At 33.1% G+C, this 24,877-nt stretch overlaps 1 pseudogene across 1 annotated transcript in view; it reads right to left on the bottom strand.

The window, feature by feature from the left end:
• The window catches only part of LOC143255373 (irregular chiasm C-roughest protein-like), a 124,566-nt pseudogene that overhangs the window by 13,686 nt on the left and 86,003 nt on the right, over window positions 1-24,877 (bottom strand). The window contains exon 3 of the transcript XR_013030573.1: window positions 21,331-21,468. The product of XR_013030573.1 is annotated as an irregular chiasm C-roughest protein-like (transcript). The remainder of the gene's footprint in view (window positions 1-21,330; window positions 21,469-24,877) is intronic.

Below are 24,877 nucleotides of genomic sequence, written 5' to 3'. Positions count from 1 at the left end.
CTGAATAACTCTGCAAAACTCATCAGACAAACAAAACATTAAGTATGGCATTGGTATCTGTTGTAATATAAACCTAAGAACTACAACATTCCAGGAAGTAAATTAGCTGAAAAAGAACAACAAACGATTTCATTCTTTTAGTTGCTAACGCCTTCCTATCTTTACAACAGACAAATGAATACTGTTCACATGGAGAATTGTTTAATGCTTACAGTGAACCCATTTTCATTAAGCCTAATGGTTCTTATGGACGTGAGCTAGCGATATTCTTCGTAATCAAATTAAATAATTGATCCTTACAAACAATGCGTCACCACAACTTTTAATTAACTCGATCAACTGAGTGTGAAAGAACAGCTAAAGTCTTGAGAGAAAAATGATGGAAATCATAAGGTGTGATTAGATTTAGGTAGATAAAAGTTAAACCGGTTCTACACAAGAAACTAATGAAATCGAATTGTTATTTTTCTAATTAAAACACATTATATATCACATCGTTATTGGTCTTATAACATTGTTAATGTCTTCGAATAAATCACAATAAAAACCAACGATTTAGATACCACCAATCAATTTAAATTAAAAGTTATACTGATGCCTTTATGGAGTAGACGAATTATAATAAAACAAACATTTTACTTTGGTCTTCATGTTGATTGAGAGTCAATATGTAAAAATACTAGCTTTTAGGGATTATATATCGTAATCTGCAAACCATGTGGTACAATTATATTAAAAAACAAGTCCTAGAAAATCCACTGAAGTGTAAGGCAAAACATGGGTTCTTCTCGACTTGCTGTTACACCCTGCAAATTTTCCATACAAAAAGCATATTGTCCAATCTGGTCAACGCACTGTTGATTTAGCTTGTTTTTTTCAGATTCGTCAGTTTTTCAGGAAACACGTTCATGTTATACTATCTTTAATTTGGAAAAGCTATTCATGCGATTTGCTATCATTTCATCACATCTTTTCATTTCCTCAATAATAGTGACAGTTTGTGCGGAGTTAGCAGTTCACAGGCGTAGTAAGTGGCACTGAAATGGTAACTAAATCCCACGTGAATCAAAGCATCTCAACTGCTGCTGCACTCGCTTGTGCATTTTGTTCTCGGAAACATTTTTTCTTCTAATGCACCATAATGGAAGAATTGTTAAGATTATGACAAGAAAACGGCAACAAATGTCCTTAGTTTTACCAGGCACAAAATGTTACAAGGATAAGAAATATCCCAAAGTTATCTCAGTATAGATCAAAATTGACGAACTAACAGTGACATATTATTGATCAAATCTTAAAAATGTCAAAACACCAAAACGAATGGAGCAGCTGTTTTGCAGACAGTACTAAGAAATTATTACATATATCTTTTTTCGGTCGATATAAGCATAACATGAATAATAACGCGACCATTACAGTATTAGAGACCATTATTTCATGAGAGAGTAAAAACAAGCAATAATTAGTTTACACGTAGAAGTAGCTGTTTGTTAATTGTAAAGAAGATAAATAGGAACGTTTATCATGTATTTTGTTCAAGAATCGATCTCTCTCTCTCTTTCATATTATATATATATAATCATAATAATGTGTTGTATTTTCATGTTTATTCATGAAAAGTGATTATTCTAGAAAACACATCTTATGTTTAGAAAAACCAAAAACATGCAATTTCGATATAAATCTAACTTCGAACTATTTGTCGGTTGTTGTTGGGCTATACCGAGAGAATGGGAGCCCACTTTTTAGCGTTGTACGCCCTTAGACTCAAGGCAGAGTTTAATTGAAGTACTTACTGTTAGTTAGCAAGAAATTTTCTTCGATTTGTCTTTATTTATAAATGATGATAGATGACATTCAATTTCTGAGATTGTAAAACTATCCGTCCCTACCCTGCCAGTTTTGTTTTAACAAACATAAATACATCAGTGCTATATTTTTTGTTGAGTACAAAGCTAAATACAGAGCCATGTATGCTTCCGTCCACCCTTGGTATCAAAACTAGATATTTTAGTGTCATAAACCTTCAAATATACATTGAGTCAATGATTTGGTATGCTGTTTGTGAGAAAACTGATAATAAAAGCAGCAGTGGATATTCGGCGAATTTAAAGTAGACGTAATCCAAATGAAAGAAACTTCTTTTCTGTTTTTTTCTCCGAAAGAGAGCTTAAGGCCGCCTGAAGAAGTCGCCTGTTTTAATTCCTCGTAAACATTGTACAATCTGTTAGTCAGTCAGTCAGTCAACATCAAAATAACGTCATATAAGGGTCGCTTAAATTTTGCAAATTGCATAGTTGTGATGTCATCAAAACATGCGTATTCCATGAATCACGAGTATAATTAGATGTTCTGTAGGCTACAACATAATATATGAACTTGAAAGGCGGGAAATATAAACATTTGTTACCATTAATTTTGATTTTATTTACTTTTGAAACAGAACACTTTCGGGATCCCTGCGAAAGCACTTCTAGTTATAGCAGTTTGTTTTACAAAACAGAACTTGGAACTGCTTTTCAGCATATCATTGATCCATCTCTATGGAACCTTAAACTAAGGCTTGTTGTGGTTTAATTTCTTGAGAGCATTTGAACAAAAATACAATAAAATTGTTAGAAAAACAAGCCTATCAATAGAGATATACTTTAGTTATCAGAGCGTACAGAAACAGATGTTAATATTTAATTTGGAAAATTTTGTAAAAGCAATACATTGAATAGCACAATGAAACCCGAATAGACAAACATTAAGTTCACAGATTTCGAAGTTAAAATCGAGAATTCAGTTCCCTGCCATGGACACATCACAGTTCCATGTGGCTTTGCTCTAAAACAAATAAATATATGTTGATGTTACTTGTGCCATATTTCCCAGTAGGGATTAAGCTAATACATTTTAAACTTATCTTAGCAAAAAACGTTAATTTTTCTCTCGAATTTCGAATTTCAAACTCAACGGTCCAACATTATTCTTCATGTTTTGATGTTAATTAATTTCATAAACGGATATACACCGATCTTTATTATAATTTATTAAAGTTTTATACCAAAATGTTTTAAACATAACCTTAAAGGTTTTAATGACTCGAGAATATAAAATTTTTAGTAACTTATTTTAGACGTGACATATCAAACCTTAGTAACGTTCTTGAAAATAACGTTTTTCTCATGTTATTGAAGAAAATGTTAAACAAGCATTAAAGGAATTGTATACTTTTGATATTTCTTCAAGTTGATAACTTTTACCTTCTTTTATTTAAGTTGTATCTTAGGTTAGGCCTTATTTAGATAATTTTAGACCATAATAACAAGAATCTATTACATAAATAAAAGCTATTTGTAGCCTATTTATATGGTTACGTGGGGTTCTGTTTGTCGCCTATTTGTATGGATATCTGGGCAACTGTTTGTCGCCTACTTATATGTATATCTGGAGCGCTTTTTGTAACATGTTTATATGGATATCTGGGTGGCTATTTATCGCCTATTTTATGGATATCTGTGGCGCTTTTTGTCGCCTGTTATATAGATACCTGTGGTGCTGTTTTTCGCCTGTTTATATGGATATCTCAGGCGTTGTTTGTCGACTGTTTGAATGGATACTTGTTATGCTGTTTGTCGCCTGTTTATATATATATATCCCGTCGCTTTTGTCTCCTGTTTATATGAATATCTGGGCTTCTGTTTGTAAATAAAAGCTGTATTGGGTGCATTACAAACTGTTTGCAGGTGTTTTGCTTCTTCACCTGTAACCATTCACATTTTTAAGCATGCTGTGGAATGTGATATTAAATTCGAACATTTTGACATTGTATTTAATTCAACATGAGAAATAAGTTAAAGAATAAAGTTAAAAGATGCTCTAGCCATTGAGTGATTCCAACTAGTTAATTTAATTAGAACTTCTTTAGAAAACAATCTGCTATCAATATTAATAACATACTTAATGTTTGTGGTTCTTCCCTTTATTTGAAAATAACTGTCCCGTAATTACTAAAGATTCTATATACAAACCGATGGGCATTCAGCACACGGATTAAAATACACACAATGTAACCAATAAGAACACAGTTGTGAATTTTTTCTTACCGCTTTCATGAGCTAATTCAGTAAGGTATTCTATTAAAAAAGTAACTAAGGTTTTCAGACGAATTCATTTTAGTTTATGTTGAGCATCGCAAACTACATCAGCCAAACAAATGTGTACATCATAATTGTAAAACGATATAATCAAACGGTAAATCGTTCAAAATTCGGAGAACATTATATTAATTAAATAACACCTTAAAGAAACGCTATTATCTGCTGAGAAGGGATGTTTTCTTATGGGAACAGGATTTCAAAACATAAAGCCCGTTTACGAAATGCTGAAACTCACAATAGCCGCTCCTCTCTGTCTATCTCGCATAACACACTTATACACACACACGCAAGTAGTCATTTTCTGTACAAATATAAGGTTTATTCATCATGGAAATATCTACGAAAATTTTTTATTCAAACATACAAGAGGCCGGCATGGCCAGGTGGGTTAAGGCACTCGACTCGTAATCTGAGGGTCGCGGGTTCGAATCCCTGTCGCACCAAACCTGCTCGCCCTTTCAGCCGTGGAGGCGTTATAAAGTCCGGTCAATCCCACTATTCGTTGGTAAAAGAGCAGCTCAAGCGTTGGCGGTGAGTAATGATGACTAGCTGCCTTACCTCTAGTTTTACACTGCTAAACTAGGGACGGCTAGCGCAGACAGCCCTCGTGTAGCTTTGCGCGAAATTCAAAACAAACTAAACAAAACAATAAAACATACAAATATATGTATTGTATTTTTTGTTATTGATTTATATATATAAAACCTGTTCCTAAAAATTCAAAAATTAACTTTCTGAAAAACGTGTCTTTGGTATCAGACTTAAAAAAAAGATTGAATTCAGTAAATATGTTTTGAAATATACAGAATGTGTTTGACGTCTTCCAGACACTGTTTTATTAACCTATGTTGAGCTAGTACAACATCAACTCGTCGAGAGTATGGAACAATCTCTAGCATAAGGAAGCTTATAACAGATTTAAGGTTAGTACTGGTTATCGAAGTCTTATTTCCATGTTCCATACTGTAGAATACTTAACGAAATTTTCAGATTATGTTTGTATATCATGTACTGGTTCTTTCATTTGTAGTTATAGCATAAGCTAGCGTAATTTGAAACAATGCTGCTTTCAACACGTTTATCATGATATTCTTCCTGTGTTTGGTCGGGATCATTAATTTAAATATATGGTTAAATGGTTATTACTATAAATTCTTCCTACAATGGTAACTGCACGAAACAAATTTACGAATAGGCGAAGGCTCAAGTTTTGCATGCGATTAATTACTTAAATTTGAAAATTTGCTATTTAAGAGAAACATCAGTCAACAACATTAAACTCAGTTTCAAAAGTAATTGACTTCATTGTTCGTTAAATAATAAAAACGCTTGAATGTTTCCATTTCCATTAATGGGGTCTGATAATACCTAGTTGCGTGTGTATCTAACTCAATCATTTTCGTTTTATAATAATACCCAATGTTGGTTGGAAAGTATCTTGTTTATCTAGCTCTAATAGCGAAGTCTAATAATGCCCAATGTTATTTGGAAAACACTGTGTATATTTAGTTCCATAGAATAGACGTAGAAAAAAATTGGGGAAAATTAACGACGAACGATAGAACAGTTCACAGTATGTAGCGAGAAGGCCACTGGTAATACCGATGACCAGACAAAAAGTGTCGGCAGCGTTATCCCTGTAAGTGTCACGTAGCTCTAAACTCGTACGTCAGCTTTGATAAAACATACCATTTACATACGTTTCATATGACCTGAAAATTCAGCCATTTTTTGAATTCAATGTTGAAGAATACGCTTTTTCCCCCCCTAGAATATTGTAAATACCTTTCAGACCGTGTGGCATGGTTGTTTTTATTCTGTAAGTCAACTGTTTTTAATTATTAAGCCTGTAACGTACTTTCATTACATTTTCACTACCTTAACCAAGACTCCCAAAACCTAAGGCTATCGTTAAGGGCTTTGCTCATTGTTTTCCGTTGTATGCGAAATTATGTTTATGATGTGTGCTATAGCTTAGATTCCTTATCAGGCCCATTCCTCTACGATTAAATGTCTCTTGGTGGCGATTGGCAACCGCACCGCTGCTGTTGAACCTGGCATCAAGTGACAATTAGTCTAGAATTACACCACCGACATCGTTATACTTGTGTCTGTTTGACGTACTGTTCAACGGTTTTGTCGGGTTTTTCTCGTAAAACCCAATAAAAGAAAGCGTTTGATGTGGAATTTACAGTCTTTATTTAATTTAAATATATCTAATTGACGTCTTATCTGCTTATCAAAGATCAATTAAAAGGATAATATCCTATAGATACTTTAGACAAATCCCTTCTATGTTAACAATTTCATTGTTAACAGTTGTCTCATTGTTTGGGTTCTGCCTCGATCAGTTTTAGGTAACATAGCTTTCCTTTCGCTATTCAAACATTATAATATCCGAAAATAATACAAGTTTGAGAATGACAAATCTCTAGTTTCTCAATTCCATAGCGAACTAAGATGTAAAATAGAGAGCTTAATCCCTCGTAATCAGACGTGAAAGTCCCTCGGAATGAAATAGCGTTAATATCGTGCAGGTACTTTGGTAGATAAAATTATAACATTTACATATCGTGTAGCAATATAAATCTATGCCAAAACTGATCAGTTTTTCGTAATGAGAATCGCTCTGCCAACTTAATTTATATTTACTGAATTAACTGACAACTTGAAATTTCTAACGATTTAAATATAATTCATCCATTTACTAATGTTTTCATGACGGTGAATTTTCGTTACTCTTGACGTTTCTTTATCTCCATTTTTTCTATCATTTGTCATATGCAAAATCGTAACCTGTAAGCTTTTGAACCTGCGATGTTATGCCGTATTTAAGTGCTTTTACTGTGTCAACATATAGAAAAACTTATGATCAGAAGAGTCCTTACAGTGTTTCAGCTTCTGCTCTTTACGGTGTGAATATGTTATCTATTTGCTAGATAAGATGAAAATCCTTGATATATTTAGACATTGGTAGCTCAGTTTTGTCACAGTCAGTTTGGTATTTATTTCATATCATCATCATCTAGTTCCAACAAGTTTTTACTATCAAACTTCAGAATAGTTAGGATCATTGGGTAAGTTTGTCAACAGAAGTGTTAGGATTGTGAATACAGAGTTGACAGAATCAGATGATCTGATTTAGCATTTGGTGGTGCTTTTATAACGTATATTCTCACAGCTTAATATGGCCTTACAAAGCTAAGATTTCACTATACTGTAGTGTCTGTCAAGATATGTGGTCAAAAATGGTCTCGCCCCGTTGGCAAAATTTGTTAAAATGAAACTGTGATACCAAATAAAAATGTGTGAACCGAATAATAGTCTGAAAATTAAGGAAGAAGTTTCAAGGGAGTCGAGTGGTTGTCATGTCATATCACTTATAAAGTACCAGGCTTTATCTTGATAGACACTCCACTATACTGGAGGTTTAGCTTCTAAAATCATGTTTAAGCAAATTAAAGCCGCATAACTGTCCATTAAAATTACATCAGAAAATTGGAATGGTGTTTGGTAAAATTGGGCTTCTGTGGTTTTATTAGGTCGTTCAGAAATAAATGTCGGAATTCTCACAATAACATTTAGAAGCTGAATATTAAGTTGCTGTAATCCAACGTTTGTCGCTTACAAGGTGTCTTCACTGTCTGCTGTTCCAACTCTACTCAGAGTAAGTTTCGCAACCTCCAAGGCAGCATGGACAAGGACTTTCGTCTGATTTTCCTTTACGACTTCAAACCTGGACGAAAAAGTACCAAATCTACACGGAACATCAACCAGGCATTCAAGCATGGATCTGTTACTGAATGTACAGGTTTCGACATGGAAATAAAAGTCTTGAAGACCACGAAATTTCTAGAAGGAAGCCATCCTTAGATAAAAACACATTAAAGAAAGTAGTTGAAACAGACCCTCGTACAACATTACGTGAGTTTGAAAAAAAGCTAGGCACAAGCAAATCAAGCATTGCCAACCATTTGAGTGCGATTGAAAAGAAAAAAATGGGTAAGTGGGTTCCGCATGAGCTGACTGAAGATCAACAAAATCAACGTTATGAGACCTGTCAAGGTTGAGGCTCTGAATATTGAAGGAATTGTAAATCGAGGTTCTGCCTCATTCACCTTATTCTTTAGGCCTTTCCTCAACAGATTTTCATTTTATCAGGCACTTTGACAACATTTTGAATAATAAACACTATAATGCTTTCAGGGAGTTTACTGACCATAGAAACTCTGATTTCTACAGCAGGAGCATAAACAGCATCGTTACACGTTAGCAAAAGTGTATTGAAGCAAATGTTGCTTACTTTGATTAAAGCATGTTTGACAATACTGATTTATACTTTTCCAAGCTTTGCAGTTCAAAAACGACATTTATTTCTGAACAACCTAACAGTATTTTCAGCTTTGTTTCTCCTTAAAATAGTCCTTGACTTCTAAGTGTGACAAGAACCGTGTAAACCTTCATTTACTTTACTTCCTCGTTTATTATCTTTTTAAACGAAAAGCAATGGATAACTTTGATCCATTCGGGGTTAAGGGTTTTTAAAATGATTAGAACTTTGACTTTGGATTGGTTTAGGAACTCCTTTGGGACATATGCTTCCATGGAGTATCTTTAGACCTCCCTTATATGAAATGATGTGTTATTTAGTTCTGTATAATTTATTAATATGTGTATACTTTCATGGAAATAGTTTTGACATATTTCTCCAGCCATAAAAGCTAACATGGTGGGAATTATTTGTCGAATAGTCGGAAATTCCCTTTGAATCAACGAGTGCTAAACATTTTGCTCGTTTCACCACGATTTACATCTACAGCTGCATATATATCGTCCTGTTAAATTACATTTACTCTTGTGTACTAAGATGAAGAGTATCAATTCTGAATGGTTCAGGAAGAAATTTAGTGAGGGTAAAACTTAAGAAGGGTGTTTTGATCAGCATTTCTCTGTCATAGCGAAAAGGTACAGAATGGACTGTCTGAGCTCTGTGACCACAGGGAGTCGATCTCTATATTTTACCTTTGTAAATCCTTAAATTTACGGTTAATTCACGAATCTACGAGTATAAATATGTTCCGTTTTTGCACAAAGTCACACAATGGGTCATCTGCATTCTAACCAGAGGGACTAAAACCCAGGACAATAGATTTGCAAATATCAGTAAAAGTTATGTATACGAGCTGTTTCGCAACACAATGAAGTATGAAATTTTGTTTTATGTAAATAGAAAAAAAATTTCAATAGCTTGGACGTTGAATATTTTACTAATAATATTTCTTTCGTAGCAGCTTTCTACTATTTTGAATTTTAGGATGCCATACAAAATCTCTGATTAGTGACATTTTCATAAATATTATTTTCAATTTGAAAATAAATGACATTTGCTGAAACAAGCACAAATATATTTATTACACATACACATTATATATATGGGCGATTATTTGTTCATATAATAAAGAAAAAATTAACAGCATATAAATTGAATTCAGTTTTCATGCATTTTTTGTAGATGACCTCAAATACGAATTTGTTTTAACGTTATTAAGCCAATACTACGTTTAGGTTTACTTAAAATTATAAATGTTGTACATTTAACAACGTAGGGTAATGCTCTATGCATAAATATATAATACGTTCACTGGTTTGTAACAAGCATGTGTGTTTTGTTATAGCAAAGCCATATCGGGCTATCTGCCGAGTTCACAAAAGGGAATCGAACCCCTCATTTTAGCGTTCTAAATCCATAGACGTACCGCTGTACCAGCGGGGAACCTTTAACAAGCGACTTTTAGTTATGAACCATGTGACACATCGGTGGATCACACATTATAAGTGGCTTTAATGAGCTAACTAAATATATACACATATTAATATAAAAACATATATAACTATTAAACACCCGAGTTACATTAGAGAAAAGAATAGCGTGATTGGCACTAGGATAAGAATTATTAATACTGCTGGTGGAAGTGAATGTTTTTAGAAAGCCGCAAAATGTTTATAAAACAGATCACATCAAAAGGAAGGATAGTGTGAATTTTATATAGCATATCTAAACCTTTGATGAAATATGGTTTAATATAAATTCTATGGAAGGAGAGAAAGAAAAAAGGAAAACTACATCCACAAAACAAACATTCAACACTGAGGCACAAATTACAAGGAGAGTATCATGTAATGTGGTCTGTTTTCCAAGAGTTTCCAGCGGAGATGAGAATATACAGTCTGCCAAGTTTAATCTTATCTGCGCCTGAGTCACATGCTTAGAATTAAAAATAGGAACAAATATTGTTGAGCTAGTCTACAACGTCCCACATCTTTACCACTTTTACTGTCTGTAGCCAAACGTGAGAACACGGTTGCTAACAAAAAGATAAATAAAAACAATAATAAGAAAGAAAGAATTAGAATACAAGACACCAATGGAGAGGACAGCAAAACTGTCTTTGAAGTAAGCATTCCAGCTCCAAACATGTTGTTTAGACATAAAATACCAATATGTTAAGGTAATACTTCAGTAGTCCAAACCTAAATTATCGTATAGTCCCCATTCTCCACCCTTCCACGCTACTATCTGAATCTTTAATGGTTCTAAAGAGATCTACACAGTAGCAGGTCTTATGTAGGGAAGGTGATATGACTACAATTACATTAATCTCTCTATGCAAGATATGAATGGTACAATAAATAATTGCAATTATTTCCCCTAAAATAATTTTCCATATTGTATATTATAATTTTGTTTATGTTGCTATTTTCAGGTTCAAATAAATACATTTCGTATTTATTATGAAATTATTTAAAATATTTAAAGCTTTCTCATCAAAACCATTAAAATCAGTTTATGTAATAATCTGTTAATATTAGATATTAAGAAATTCATATTGCCTCAACTTTACAATACTTAATATCGGTTGGTTTTGAACGTCTCCCAAAGCTACACGAGGAATATCTGCTCTAGCCGTCTTTACGTTAGAAGCAGAAGACTATAAGAAAACAGGTGGATATCACCACCCGTCACGATTTGTTGGATTACGCTTTTATCAATGAATAATGAGATTGAATTCACTTATAACAGCCATAGAGATGAATAGGAGAAATGTTTGGTGAAATGTAAATTGCGAGCCGAGCATCACCAAGTCACAATCCCTAAGAAGTTGTGAATATAGTCTTGGCCAAAATGGTTTCACAGTTATAATAAAGATAAAATATAGAATAAAACAAAACCTAGCACTGTTAAACTGAGAAGTGCATGTTATTTGTATAATCCGAACAATTCAATCAATTCCATTTCTCTGTTTCTCGATGCCTGCGTCAATCTTTCTAGTTCATACTTCTTTTCTTCAATCCATTTTCTAATGTCACTGAGCTGAGAGAGTAAGTCAGTGTCTGCTTCTCAGTCTTCTTCCTTCAATTTAATTCGTACAATCTCTGCCAACAGTTCTTTAGTTTAACTCGTACAATCTCTGTCAACAGTTCTTTAGTTTAACTCGTACAATCTCTGACAACAGTTCTTTAGTTTAACTTGTACTATCTCTGCCAACAGCCCCTCAGTCTAATTATTTGCCCAAAGTAGCGCATCCTCCATTTGCTACATATGACCACCATCTTTATATGTTCCAACCACTATAACTTGATCGGACCATTACAAGATGAAATGAATCGGATGGGATAATCGCGATAAAGTCCGTTTTGTTTTATGGCAGAGCCATATTGGACTATCTGCTGTGTCTACTGTAGAGAAACGAACTCCATATTTTACTGTTGCAAGTTCGTAAATTTATTGCTCTCCCATCGGAGGACAATCGTGATGAAAACAAACGTTTGATAGACGGTATTATTCATCAATAAACTAAATGGTGGGTGGATCGTTCTCTCTTTAATTACTTAAATAACTTCTTTTCACATTTGTCTGGCATTATAAATGAAGCTTTTCGAGAAGAAAGCGCAAACAAAATAGTTTAGAAGTTCTCTCAGTGAAAGGATAAAAGATTTTCGCAAAAAAGAAGCAAGTAAATGTTTCTAAAAACTATGTTAAAAGTCAAGATGCCTCCTTGTCTTTGTTTTAATCAACATACGTTTTCTTTGCAAGAAGAGGTAATAACGAGTACGTTGGTCTGGAAGAAAGTGGATAAAATCAACTAAATGTGACACGATAGGGAAATGATTATTCTGGATTTCGTTTAAAATTTACTTTATTGTAGTCTACGATTGTAAAGTATTATCTTCTTATTTTAATTTCATTCGCTTTTCCCCTTTTAAAGTTCAAACTATGTCTAAAACAATATGTAGTATGTAATTTTTTAATCTTATTGAAGTGGATACAGAATAATTGAGTCCTGTTTATTAATGGCGGACATGGCATCTTAATTCTAAGAGACTCCTAAGAACATATTTTTTTCTCAGCAGAAGCCTAGAAAAGCACGTCAAAACTTTCTTTTTACAAGAACATCACATCACTTTGCATACATTTAAAGACTCGTGACTTGTCATAAAGACGAATACTCGTGTTCATAAGTTTTTGTCGAGTTTTGTAATGATGATTTTGTACCCGGCTCTTAACAAGGAGTTCTCATGTAATGTTTTAAGAGATTCTAGTTTATCGCATAAACTAAATTTTATTGAAAAATGACATCTAATAATATAAAACATTGGAAAATGTATCGAGAGGTTTGAGTTCTTTGTTGTTTTAACGATACTTACCTGCATTTAGCAAACGTTTATAACAACAGAGATACCACATAGAGAGAAATCTATGGGTAAACTGAAGTAAATCTTTTTTTTTGGAAAAAAAAACAAACAATCGAGTTTCAGGAGTAGTGCAAAAGCCACTGAAATTGATGGCTGGTTTCGTTGTTGTAAAGCGCATGGCTACATAATAGGCTATTTGTTTTCTGCTCATCATAGATTTCAAAATCCGATTTTTAACATCCTAGCTATGCAGATTCAAAACCGAGCTATAGGAGGAGCGGGGTGGAAATGTCGCATAATAACTAGTTATAATTATTAAAACGTTAAAAGAAACTGTTCGGGTAGTCACAACAAGCATAAATATAAAAGAGAAAATATTAACTGTAAAATCTGTATCTGTTAGCTGAAGGTTCTAGTTATAGCTGTGTCTTAAGAAGGGCATAACCCAAGACATCACATCATAGTAGCAAGTTTTATTGACATTATTTCACCTGTTTTATTTGCGCCATATAATGACTGGTTTTATATGAAATATTCGTAACAACTTTTGTTTTGGAATTGGCTTGACGTGATAAGTTCGGTTTTTGTTTTGTTTTTATAAAGACGATTTTAAAAGAGTATGCATAATATATATTTTCAATTTGAAGATTAACTTAAGCTGTCGAATTTGCTATAATTTTAACAGAAATTAGCAAACAGTTTGTTGCGTCGTAACGGAATGTCGGTTAATCAGTGATGACGATAAACCCACTTGTTGAGAAATTTATATGCAAAAACGGCTCGTTTGGGCTGAGAAAACACTTTACATAGAAGAGCGAACAACGTTTCGACCTTCTTCGGTCATCGTCAGGTTCCCGAAGAAGGTCGAAACGTTGTTCGCTCTTCTATGTAAAGTGTTTTCTCAGCCCAAACGAGCCGTTTTTGCATATAAAAAAAAGGAATGTCGGTTAGCGATGTCGAAAACTAACATGTTCTTTGTACCTAAGGCACAATATGAAAGGATCTTCTGAAATGATTAGACATACAATGAACTCGAGCCTTACTGTTTCTGACACTTTCAAGTCAGATTTAATGCCACTGGATGAACTAACAAATAATTCGTTATTAGATTGCAGGCTGTAAGCACTTTTCCTCTCTGGTAGTATGACGGAAAACAATATGAACAGAACGCTGCACGTTCGTTCGTTCAGCATAACATTTGATGGTTTTTGTATGTTTAAGCCCATCGCCACATTCACGTTATCTATGGTCTGTTATTCGTGTATAATCGAAGAGTGGAGTTTTGGTAAAATATTTAAAGATTAAAATATTTCTCGACTTAAGATTACTCTTTTTTTTTATTTACCAAGTGCGTATATACACAAACAAGAAAAATCTCTTAATAGGGTAATTTTTATTATATTCAGACTACAATCAGAAGGCGTATAACATTAAGCATCAAGCAAACAATCAGATGTCAAAATATAAAACTGAAACGCAATGTCCGACTTTATTATAACTCCAAATCTGTGACAGTAGCCTGATCAATATATTCTGTAATGTTTAATTTTTCTCACATTCGGTATTTTTCCCTGAAATAGTGTAATTCCAAAAGAAAGTATGAACACGTCCAAGCTAAATCCCAAAACACAATGTTTCTACTGAACGTTAGATTTGGTGAGCAACTTCCAAACAATATATTATTGAATTGATTCAGCTATTTGCTGAAGTTTCAATAAACAACAGAAAGTGTAAATTTGATGTGTGTGTTTTTCTAATAGCAAAGCCACATCGGGCTATCTGCTCAGCCCACCGAGGGAATCGAACCCCTGATTTTAGCGTTGTAAATCCGGAGACATACCGCTGTACTAGCGGGGGGCGTAAATTTAATACAAATGTAAGTTGTTTAAAATAAAAATATATTAAACAGAACAAAATCTTACTTTTGTATATTAAAGCAACTCTAATTAATATATTTAATTTATTAACAATAAAATTAAACATACTTTTCCAAATCGTACTGTCATATTTTGATAAACATTTGCTATTAAGAAGCTGTTATAAAACACAAATTCTAAACAGCGGGTTTGCATGTATCAATTTAAGAACTTATTACGGTCCTAAATCTATGAACTCGGATCAAGTCATAAATGACAGCATAGGACTTCTAGTTTATAGTTCAGTAAATGATATGGACAGTAGATGGTTAGAGGGTCTTTCGTCATCACAGAAACGTGGTTTCTCAACTACTAGAAAATGTAACATTTTGACGAAATCCAAACAATGGAACATATATATAATACAGAATCATAATATCCGAGAAATAGGAATGACTTACAAATGCAGAAAAGATACAAAAAAAAAAAACGGTCGAACGCTATTTGTGTTGATGTCGGTGTTAGATTGTGATTTCTAAGCCATTCCTATCAAACTTTGGATCTCAGTAATAACAATAGAAAAACTAAAAACTCGAAAGTTAAAACATTTGGCTGGAACTCTATTTCAATAACTGAGTTTTGTTCTTTTTCATACATAATTACATAGGTAAAATAGGGAACGTTAATGCTATACATGAATAACAATTACCCACCCGTCTATGTCTTCCCGATGTGAACAATCGAAAAACTGGCCAAACCAATTTCGATGAAATTTGATATACAGGAGCTCAAGTGGAACTCCAAAATATTCATCTTAACAGATAAGGGATTGAGCAAGTAGTTCTGATATGACATTCAATTAAATTTTACGGTCCTTAATACTATGAATGGAACTTCAAACGAGCGAGGAGGTAGATAGCAAAATACGTGATGGACGTGTCTCGGTTTTTAGCGTGCCCAACTGTGAATCCATGGCTTATTTTCGTTTTCAGAAAAAAAGTTAAAACAGTTTTATTTGTTTTAGGAATCAATAATCTGAGACTTATTTTCAAAAACACTAAAACGTTTTAAAATTTTACTAAATTACTAAAATCAGATCTTAGAAAGCCAAAAAAAAAGGAAAAGCTTCTTCAGTAGTACTCAACTTAAATCATACTTTAAAGATTAAATTTGAAAAAAGGAAAAATCGTTCAATTTTGTTTTACGCAATATTAAATTTGTAATTTAAAGAAATTATCAAAAATGTAAGGCTTTTTTTCAATTTTACGAAAAGTGACAAAACATACGACAATTTGAAAAAAACTTATGCACATGGCTTTACAAAACATAAGTTATAATATGAAAATAACATGTTATGACAAAACTAACAGAAGAAAAGACCATAAGAGGTTAAAAAAGAACGTAAACAAGTGTTCAAAATTGGTAAAAACTTTATAATTATTCCCAACGTTTCGGACAGAAGCCCTTCGTAGCGCAGTATAAATCGTGTTACATAGAAAAAAAAGGGCTCAGAAAAAAATTATTGAAATGTTAGAATATAAAATTCTAAAATACGTACTGAGTGGAGAACGTTAACAAAGCGTTATTAGAAAGAATATTGTTGAAACAGTTCTATAAACAGTTTTATAAAAATTAAGAAAATTAACTTTACACTTAAAATAAATATATAGGAATACATTTTTATTCAAACCATCGTTCGCGTTTGCGGTTCTTCAGGGTTAGTATACGTAACAGTTATTAACGGAAGTTTTAATCACTTGAAAGAAAAATGTTTATTAATTGTGTACGGTGCAAGATAATTTAATTCAAGTAATTTAGAATTTTTTCATATTTAACTCAACGATTCTGTTTAAACCTTTTTCTGTGTAACACGGTTTAAACTGGCTCACGGAGGATTCTACCAGAAACGTTGCTAATAATTAAAGTTTTTCTTATAGACGTATGTTTTATCAAGTTTGAACAAATTTTTCATTCTTTTGTTGTAAAAATGAACGACAGTACATGGTTCTCGTTCAAAGTATCATCACTGTTATAGCAAAAGGACACTAGATAGTTCTAGTTCAAAGCATCAGCATTGTTATAACAAAGATTGACGTTAAAATTTTTCATTCAGATTACCATCGTTCTTATAATAACGAAAGAAACTGGATAACTTTTGCTCAGCGTTTCAACATTGTTATGACAGAGAGAACCAATAGATATGTTTGTTCAGTGTAACATTGTTAGCAAAAATATGCTTTCGCTACTATGAAAAAGTGTGATTTGGATTTCGTGCAAAGCTACACGAGGGCTGTCTGCGCTAGCCTTCTCTAATGTAGTACTGAAAGACTAGTGAAGAAAGCAGCTAGTCATGACCACCCATCTCCAACCCTTAAACTACTCTTTTACCAACAATTAGTGGGTTTGACCGTCACATAATAACACCTCCAATGCTGAAAAGGCAAGCATGTTTGGCAGAATAGCGATTCGAATCCGTGACCTCAGATTGCGAGGAGAGCGTCCTCGCCACCTGGACAACGAAAATAAATCAATAATTATTTTGAAAAGATTCTGGTACTTCTGAAAATCTCATAACTTATGAGTGGCTTATTAGCGATGCAATAATTTGTGACTGCAATATTGATACATGTGACATACTTTTTCGAAGATCGGCAAGATATATTTCGAATTATTTTACTAGACATATTTTAAACAAGTGTATACACGAAAAACTTTAAGGTCTGTGATAAAGTCCAATTCGTAACGTTTAAAAAGTTAAAGAAAAGAAATTGACGGAGTTCTCATTGATTATTTGGACAATTATCTGACCGATTTAGTAATTGTGGAATAGCTCAATGATTAGTTTCATGGATCTTCTGTCTTCTTTGGTTAACGTCTACATTAGAAACATAATGCAAGAATATCCTTTAGGAGAATTGTGGGAAGTAAGTATTACCCCACCCCTTCACCAAATTTCTTTTGCTTGAACTTTCTTAAACAATGATACCATCGTGACTTGGATAAAAATTGAATTTCCACAAGCGTAGAAATACTTAGAGGGTGAAAAGTGTTTGCTTGTAAACAGCTGTAATAAATTAACCTTTCCCTTCAAAAGGGCAAGTTTTTCCCTAAAGGGCGCTCTTGTGTTTCTCTTTTTTACGATAATTTTCATTCATTATTCAAATTAATTTAGATTGCATTTCGAAAACAGAATATGTAGTCTTGCTTGACAAATATAAAACAATGAACAGTTTTCACTCAACAGGGTTTTGTGTTGTTAGAAAATGGTTATCGACTTGAAAGTACACATTCTCCACGCCTGTAATGCTTTTGTTTATTTAGCAATATAGCAACTATTCGAGAGTTTCTGATGTTTATTGTACAGATGTTTATATTAATTCCTGAAACCTGCAAAGTCTTTAGCAAATAAAGATTAATGTCTGCATAAACTATAAAACATACATTCAAATGTATTCAGAATGAGATGAATTACCAAATAAGTATCTAGTATACGCAAACCTATAAATAGAAGAGTCCATGGTTTACGATCCGTTGTCGTAAAATACCTCAGCACATTGGGATTGTATATCTATTCAAATAAAATAACTTAAGAATTAGCAATGAGTACTGCCGAATAACAGCCTTTTCTCTTGTCTATCATCTCCAAAATAGTGATGACAAACGCAGACAGATCTTATGATTCCAGGTTACCGTGAACAATTTTAATGATATGAATCTCACCCACATTTTCGAAAACACCTGATGATGCATACTAATAAATTTTCAAGCTAAGCGCACACACGATACCAACGCAAGACATGAATAGTTGAAAAGTTATGTAAACAAATAACAGACACATTAGATTAAACACCTATTTTATTAAAATGTCTCGAGCATATGCTGTTAGTAAGGTCTTGTGACGAAACGTTTTAACAGATTAAGGTTTCGATCTGAGGTGTGAACTTTATACTTTTCAAAAACTAGAACCACCGTGATACACGAATCATTATTATTTCGTTCTATTCAATAATTTCTAAAACTTTGTTCGGAAAGACCATAATAACTAACAAAAAGAAATGCCTTTTATCTGATAAACATTTCTTAAATTCATTGTGAAAGGCCATAAGGACCAATAAAAACGTCTTTGCTTTGGTAAAATTTCTGAACCTTTGCTGTGAAATGTCATATTGACCAATACCGAAATGCTTTCGTTTCAAGAAACTTCCTGGAGCGCTTGTGAAAGGCCATAAACCTACTAAAAGAATGTCTTTATTCGTTTAATTAATTTTAAAAAACAATTTTAGCTTATATTTAAATTTTAATATTTATCGACCATTGCTTACTTCTTGTATTAAATTACTGAAATTTATTTTTTCCAGTGAGAATCTGAGGATCGCGGGTTTGAATCCAGGTCGCACCAAACATGCTCGCCCTTTCAGCCGTGGGGGCGTTATAACGTGTCGGTCAATTCCACTATTCGTTGGTAAAAGAGTAGCCCAAGAGTTGGCGGTGGGTGGTGATGACTAGCTGCTTTCCCTCTAGTCTTACATTGCTAAATTAGGGATGGCTAGCGCAGATGGCCCTCGTGTAGCTTTGCGCAAAATTGAAAAACAAAACAAACAAACAAACAAACAAACCAGTGAGTATATTAAGCTATTTGTAATAGTGTTATCATAAACCAAAAAATTTAGGCACGAAAACTGAATATTGTAAAACGAAGTTTTCAAAGCGTTTTGGTGTCCGACTTTCGAAAGTAGGAAAGGAAGATGAAACGGGAATACTATGAGACACCTAACTTTTACATTGTTCTAGTGTAACTATTAATGATCACAAGAATTTGCCTTATTATTTTCGTGATACAATTTTTGTTACGTTACACACATTAGAGTGGAAAAGTGTTAGGACAAAATAAAAACATTTTATGTCGGGTTACTTTCATAGATCAATGGAAGGTAAACAACAAGTGAAACATAAAAAAATTTTATTAATCTTCATATTTAGAACAAAATAAACTTTCAGTGGAAGTGCGAGTCCAGTAAACAATATTTTGTGTTCCCCCAATTTTGCTGTAATAACTGCAGGCATTGTGTCAAGATAGTTAACCAAAGTACATTTTGGTATTTCACTCCTTATGTCTCCAATACACTCCCATAAAAGGTTCATTGAAAGTATTTTTGATCTACCAAATCCCATATTTGTTCAACTGGGTTGAAATCTGTTGTGGGTCATTATGTTATTTGAATGATTGCAGCATCTTCTTTCTTAGCTGAGCAATTTCTGCATAGGTTGGATGAGTGTTTGGTATTATTATCTTCTTGGTAGTAGAATCCTTCACCAACAATACGCAAACCAATTAGTAGGTACACTATCACGGAACAATATCTGATGCTACTTGTGTTGTTCCATTATTCCATCTATTTTGCAAATATCTCTGGTCGTCTAAGCAAAAAAAAAAAAAAACACTCCCAAACCAACACACTGCCTCCCTCGTGTTTCATATCAGGTTTTATGCACGAGGAAGTATATTTCACCTTCCTTCCTGACCCGACATGGCCAGGTAGGTTAAAGCGTTCGACTCGTAATCTGAGGGTCGCGGGTTCGAATCCCCGTCGCACCGAACATGCTCGCCCTTTCAGCCTTGGGAGCGTTATAAAGTGACGGTCAATCCCACTATTTGTTGTTAAAAGAGTAGCCCAAGCGTTGGCTACTCGAAGGCTGCATATAAATGAAGATACTTATCATCAGTATTATTGAGTTTTGGTGTTCTGCCTCCTCCTTTCCTATTTTCAGATTTATCTGGTCAAGTTTCGCAATCTAGTGTGTACTTGATAGTATTGGGGGAGCATTTCAAGTCTGCAGCAATTTGTCTGAAAGTCCAAACAGCATCGCGTTATGTTTTTATGTAAACTTTCTGCTCTACCATTCTCTACGCTTTAGGGGTCGTGAAATAACTATAAAATTTAATACATGTGTTAAACACTTTTTTATCAAGTTTTATTTGTTGAGTGCTATTAAATTGATTTTTTTATCATATGTATATTGGTACCATATGCTAGCTCCTTGCTAGATAGTTGAGACACTGGATGGATTAGTCCCATGAAAAGGAAATAACGGCAAATGTGATATTGTCTTATCAGTTTTGCACAGTATCGTAGAGTATGATGATTATGGTGTGTTTTCTAATTTATACAAACATATAATTAAAGAACAACATGGGGTCTATTGGTCAATCAAGACCGTACCATCCATTGAACTAAACTTTAAAATAAAACACTCAAAGCCAACCCTTATGATTAAAATATAAAGTTATTTCAAAGATAAATCACCCTATTAAAAATAAATCAATATTGGCTAAAAATTATCCCTACTCGGCAAATGTTTTATCTTCTCCTGCTAGTCCTACTATTATCAACCATAACTACAAACAAATTATGCATTAACATTACCAATTCCATGATACCTTTCACAAATTAATTTTCTAACGAAAAATGTCTTGATAAAATAGTAGAATAAAAACAAATGAGCACGAGATAAAGGAAACCATTCTTTAGCTCAGAAGTTTGGTTTAATAGTATTATAACCAAATCGTGGGAGATTTCCTGCTGTTCAACTTAGTGGTTTAGTGAGAGTTGTCTTGAACAGCACAAACTACTTACCCTACAAGAAACCATCCTTACTCCATTGTACAGCTCCTGCTAAGTTTCTTATTTGGCACTGAAGCATGGCAGTAAGGCCTTCAATAACCTTTGTGTCAGACGGTTTCACTTGGAAGTACTGTTGCTTAGATTCTGTCTCTGAAAAAAATAAGCAAATTGTACTGTACATCGAACTAGAGTTTCAAAAAGTGGATGTTTTTAACTTTCAAAAATTATTATTGAACAATTTCCCATTTTGTAATCATAAACTTCGAAAAACAGCATAGCAGAGACCTACCGACATAGACAAAACCCACGACATGGTGGACACATACTACGTCAGAAAAAGAACAACATGGTAAATGCCTAACGAAGCATAAAAACAACATGGTGAATACATACTAAGACAGAAAAAAACAACAACTCTGTGAATATCTACCGAAACAGAAGAAAACATGGTGAATGCATCATGTGGAAAATAATATTGTATAAGCATACACGTTTTAAGATACAAAAATATGCGAAAATACATATTTCGTGAAAATGTGAATGTGTGCAATTTTCTTACAGTAAAGCCACAAGTGAAGGTAGAAACTAATGAAATACATTTACACACATCATAGAGAAGCTTTAACTATTTGAGTTAAAATATAATAGAATAGCGTGTTTATTCCCCGTATAACTGTTGAGTAGAAACAGCTCTTAAGTTGAGAAATTGGCTAAACTCTTCATATGTGTTACTGCAGTCAATCTTCACAAGACTCCTATTACAATTATTTACTCCCATTATAAATAAAACGGTTCAAACTAAATTGGTTGACTTACCGCTGTCTCAGCGATGAACGAAGACAAAGAATGGGATCAAGTGGGGAGTGGAAAGAAAACTGGATGGAATGATTGCTAACCACATTGAAGAGAATTCACTAACTGACCAACGTATATTCCTACTGAAGGGCCTACAACACTAACACGTGTGATTCTACTTATAAGCTGGGCATGGCGCAAATAGTCCGTTTTACAGTTTTGCGTTTATATAAGTATAAAACTTTGCAATACTAGAAATAATCGACCTTATTACACAAAGTTATTATTAAAGAAAAAGAAAAATTGTGTTATAAACTCGTTTATTTTTGGTATCAAGGTGTTTTCTATTCACCAACAAGTACATCAGAAATTAAATATCAAACCTACTAAATCAGAAAAATAGCACAGTAAACCTACTGAAAATCGTCGTGTGTTTCCGTTAAAACCCCGATAAACAAACATACTGGTGAAAATAGATAACATCCACAAAAGTTTTTTTTTTTGTTTTTCTTCCAAAGTTTTGAAAATATGAAGAAATAACCATTCGCTTTTATACCAAACAAACAATATTTCTCACTTTTTAATGCTTCCTGAAATAATGTTCTTGGTTCGTAAATGATGTTTCTCACTACCAATTTTTACGAAACAATTAATGTTCTATGAGTGTAATATTTTCCAAATAAATATTGTTTACCAACTGTCTATTAAACAAATACTGTCGTGCTATTTCATTCGATTTAATCTAAACTTTCATGCGTTTTCACTAACATACTTAGATCCATTTGGAAAGTACAAAAACATTTTTAACATTGCTTGTACTCAAACTTTGACAATTTTACAAAAATGAGTTTTTTGCAAGTTAAATCAGAAATTTTAAAACTGATCAATGGTCACAGAGATTAAATAATCCCCTCTTGATGGCCCCTTACGCGCAGTATAATTTGTTTTCCTGAAAGCTCCTTTTCTGGTTATTGTTTGATTTCCTTTACCAAAGTTTTCTACAGTCTTCCTATTTAAAAAGAAACTAACACAAGTATTTAAGCATTTACAGAGTGGCACACAGTAGTTTCATTAAATGGTTCCCCCGAGGTCTGCTAATTAAAAATTTTGCTGAATTTGCGTTTCTTTGCCTACGACGCTTGATAATGGTAGTATGTGGTATGGATCTTACAGCACTGAAAGAATGTAATATTTATTTCTATTAATTCATCTCAACATGTCCCAAGAATTAGATCAAGCTTTCTTGATGTTTGAGAACACAGACTGGAATAATTAGCAGAGTTTAGGTTTGTCTGTTAAACACCTAAGAAACATATCGGGTAATAATTTATATATATACATATATAAACAAGTAAGGCACAACTAACTGAAAGAAAATCTCGTGTCGCATAATTCTTGCACAAAAATATTAATTGTACGTTTCTATTCCTTAAATTAGTAGCATGTTTACATTACTACCAGAGTGTGCTTTTTAATGTATGTATAACATCTATATTAACGTTAAATAAACATTTGTTTTTTTTCTGTTACAGAACGGTTCTTTTTAATATAACTTCCTGTAAACATTTTAAGAAAAACTGCTCTTGTAAATATGTTAATGAAAATTACTAAAGGCCATTCATGGTTTGGAGCAAAGAAACAAAATAATTTCTTTATGCTATACTCAGGACTTAAGTCACCATCACAATAAAAGCAATGACAGCCATTATCTCCTCCTATTATCCTGTATCTGTGGTTCAAATATTGTTTATTGGATTACTAGTTATACTCTATTTTATTGTATCTGTTGATATACGGGGATTATATGAGTTTCGAACTCGAGAAATTATATGTATAAAATTACTAGTCTTGTTTAACATTGTTGGAAAGACTAAAGTTTAGAGAAACTTCGATATTTTGTAAAAGTGTAAAAAAAATGAGATGGTCAAAATCTCGAATTTTCTGTTCATTTTATTTAGCTCAAACAACTAGTGATATCGAAAATTTTGCGTATATCTGAATATGACCTAGGAAGGTCGAAACGTTGTTCTCTCCTTATCAAAAAAAAAAGTGTAAATACCCATAACAGCCGTTCTGAAATACAGAACCAGATTGACTCTAGTGTACTATTATAACTAGGATAATATGTATTAACAAAAACCGTAAATAAAACAATTGTAAACACTAGTATAGTAATGGCGACTGTCACTTGTTCCAATCCGAATAATTATAGATCCTGGTTCGATAATATAATCACAGTAACATGGATTAATAAGACATTACACAGAACTACTATTATATATATTTAGCTAGTATATTCATACAGCTAAATAAAATGGATTAAGACGAAAATAAAAGGATAAACTAAATACTGGTGCGTTAATGTAGTTATGCAGTAATATGAATTAACATAATAACTGAAACTGGTTCTGACGTTAATATTCTTGGTACACTTGTGAATGCTCTAAACGCCCATATTGAAATCAAATACCCTCAAACCTTTTATGTATAACATATTAATAGTGTAAGAAATACTAGCTGTCCATTAATAATTACCTTTAAAATATTTAGCTCAAATACGGAAGTTTGTGGAAATCAATTACATCACAGACATAATCCGAATGTATCAAAGCGTAAAATGTGCCATGTGGTTCTATGACAAATTCGAAAGTTATTCGTCCTTAAAATATAATATTTTCGTCATTAACCAAAAACTAATATATTTTACGTTTATTAGAAGCGTATTCGTAAGTATATTGTAGTTTCAATCAAGAGATGACATTCC

The sequence above is a fragment of the Tachypleus tridentatus genome, chromosome 7, assembly GCF_004210375.1.
Source record: "Tachypleus tridentatus isolate NWPU-2018 chromosome 7, ASM421037v1, whole genome shotgun sequence".
In the NCBI taxonomy this organism is placed as follows: domain Eukaryota; kingdom Metazoa; phylum Arthropoda; class Merostomata; order Xiphosura; family Limulidae; genus Tachypleus; species Tachypleus tridentatus.
The sequence above is the reverse complement of the archived record's forward strand: the minus strand, read 5'-3'. Positions and strand labels throughout refer to the sequence as shown.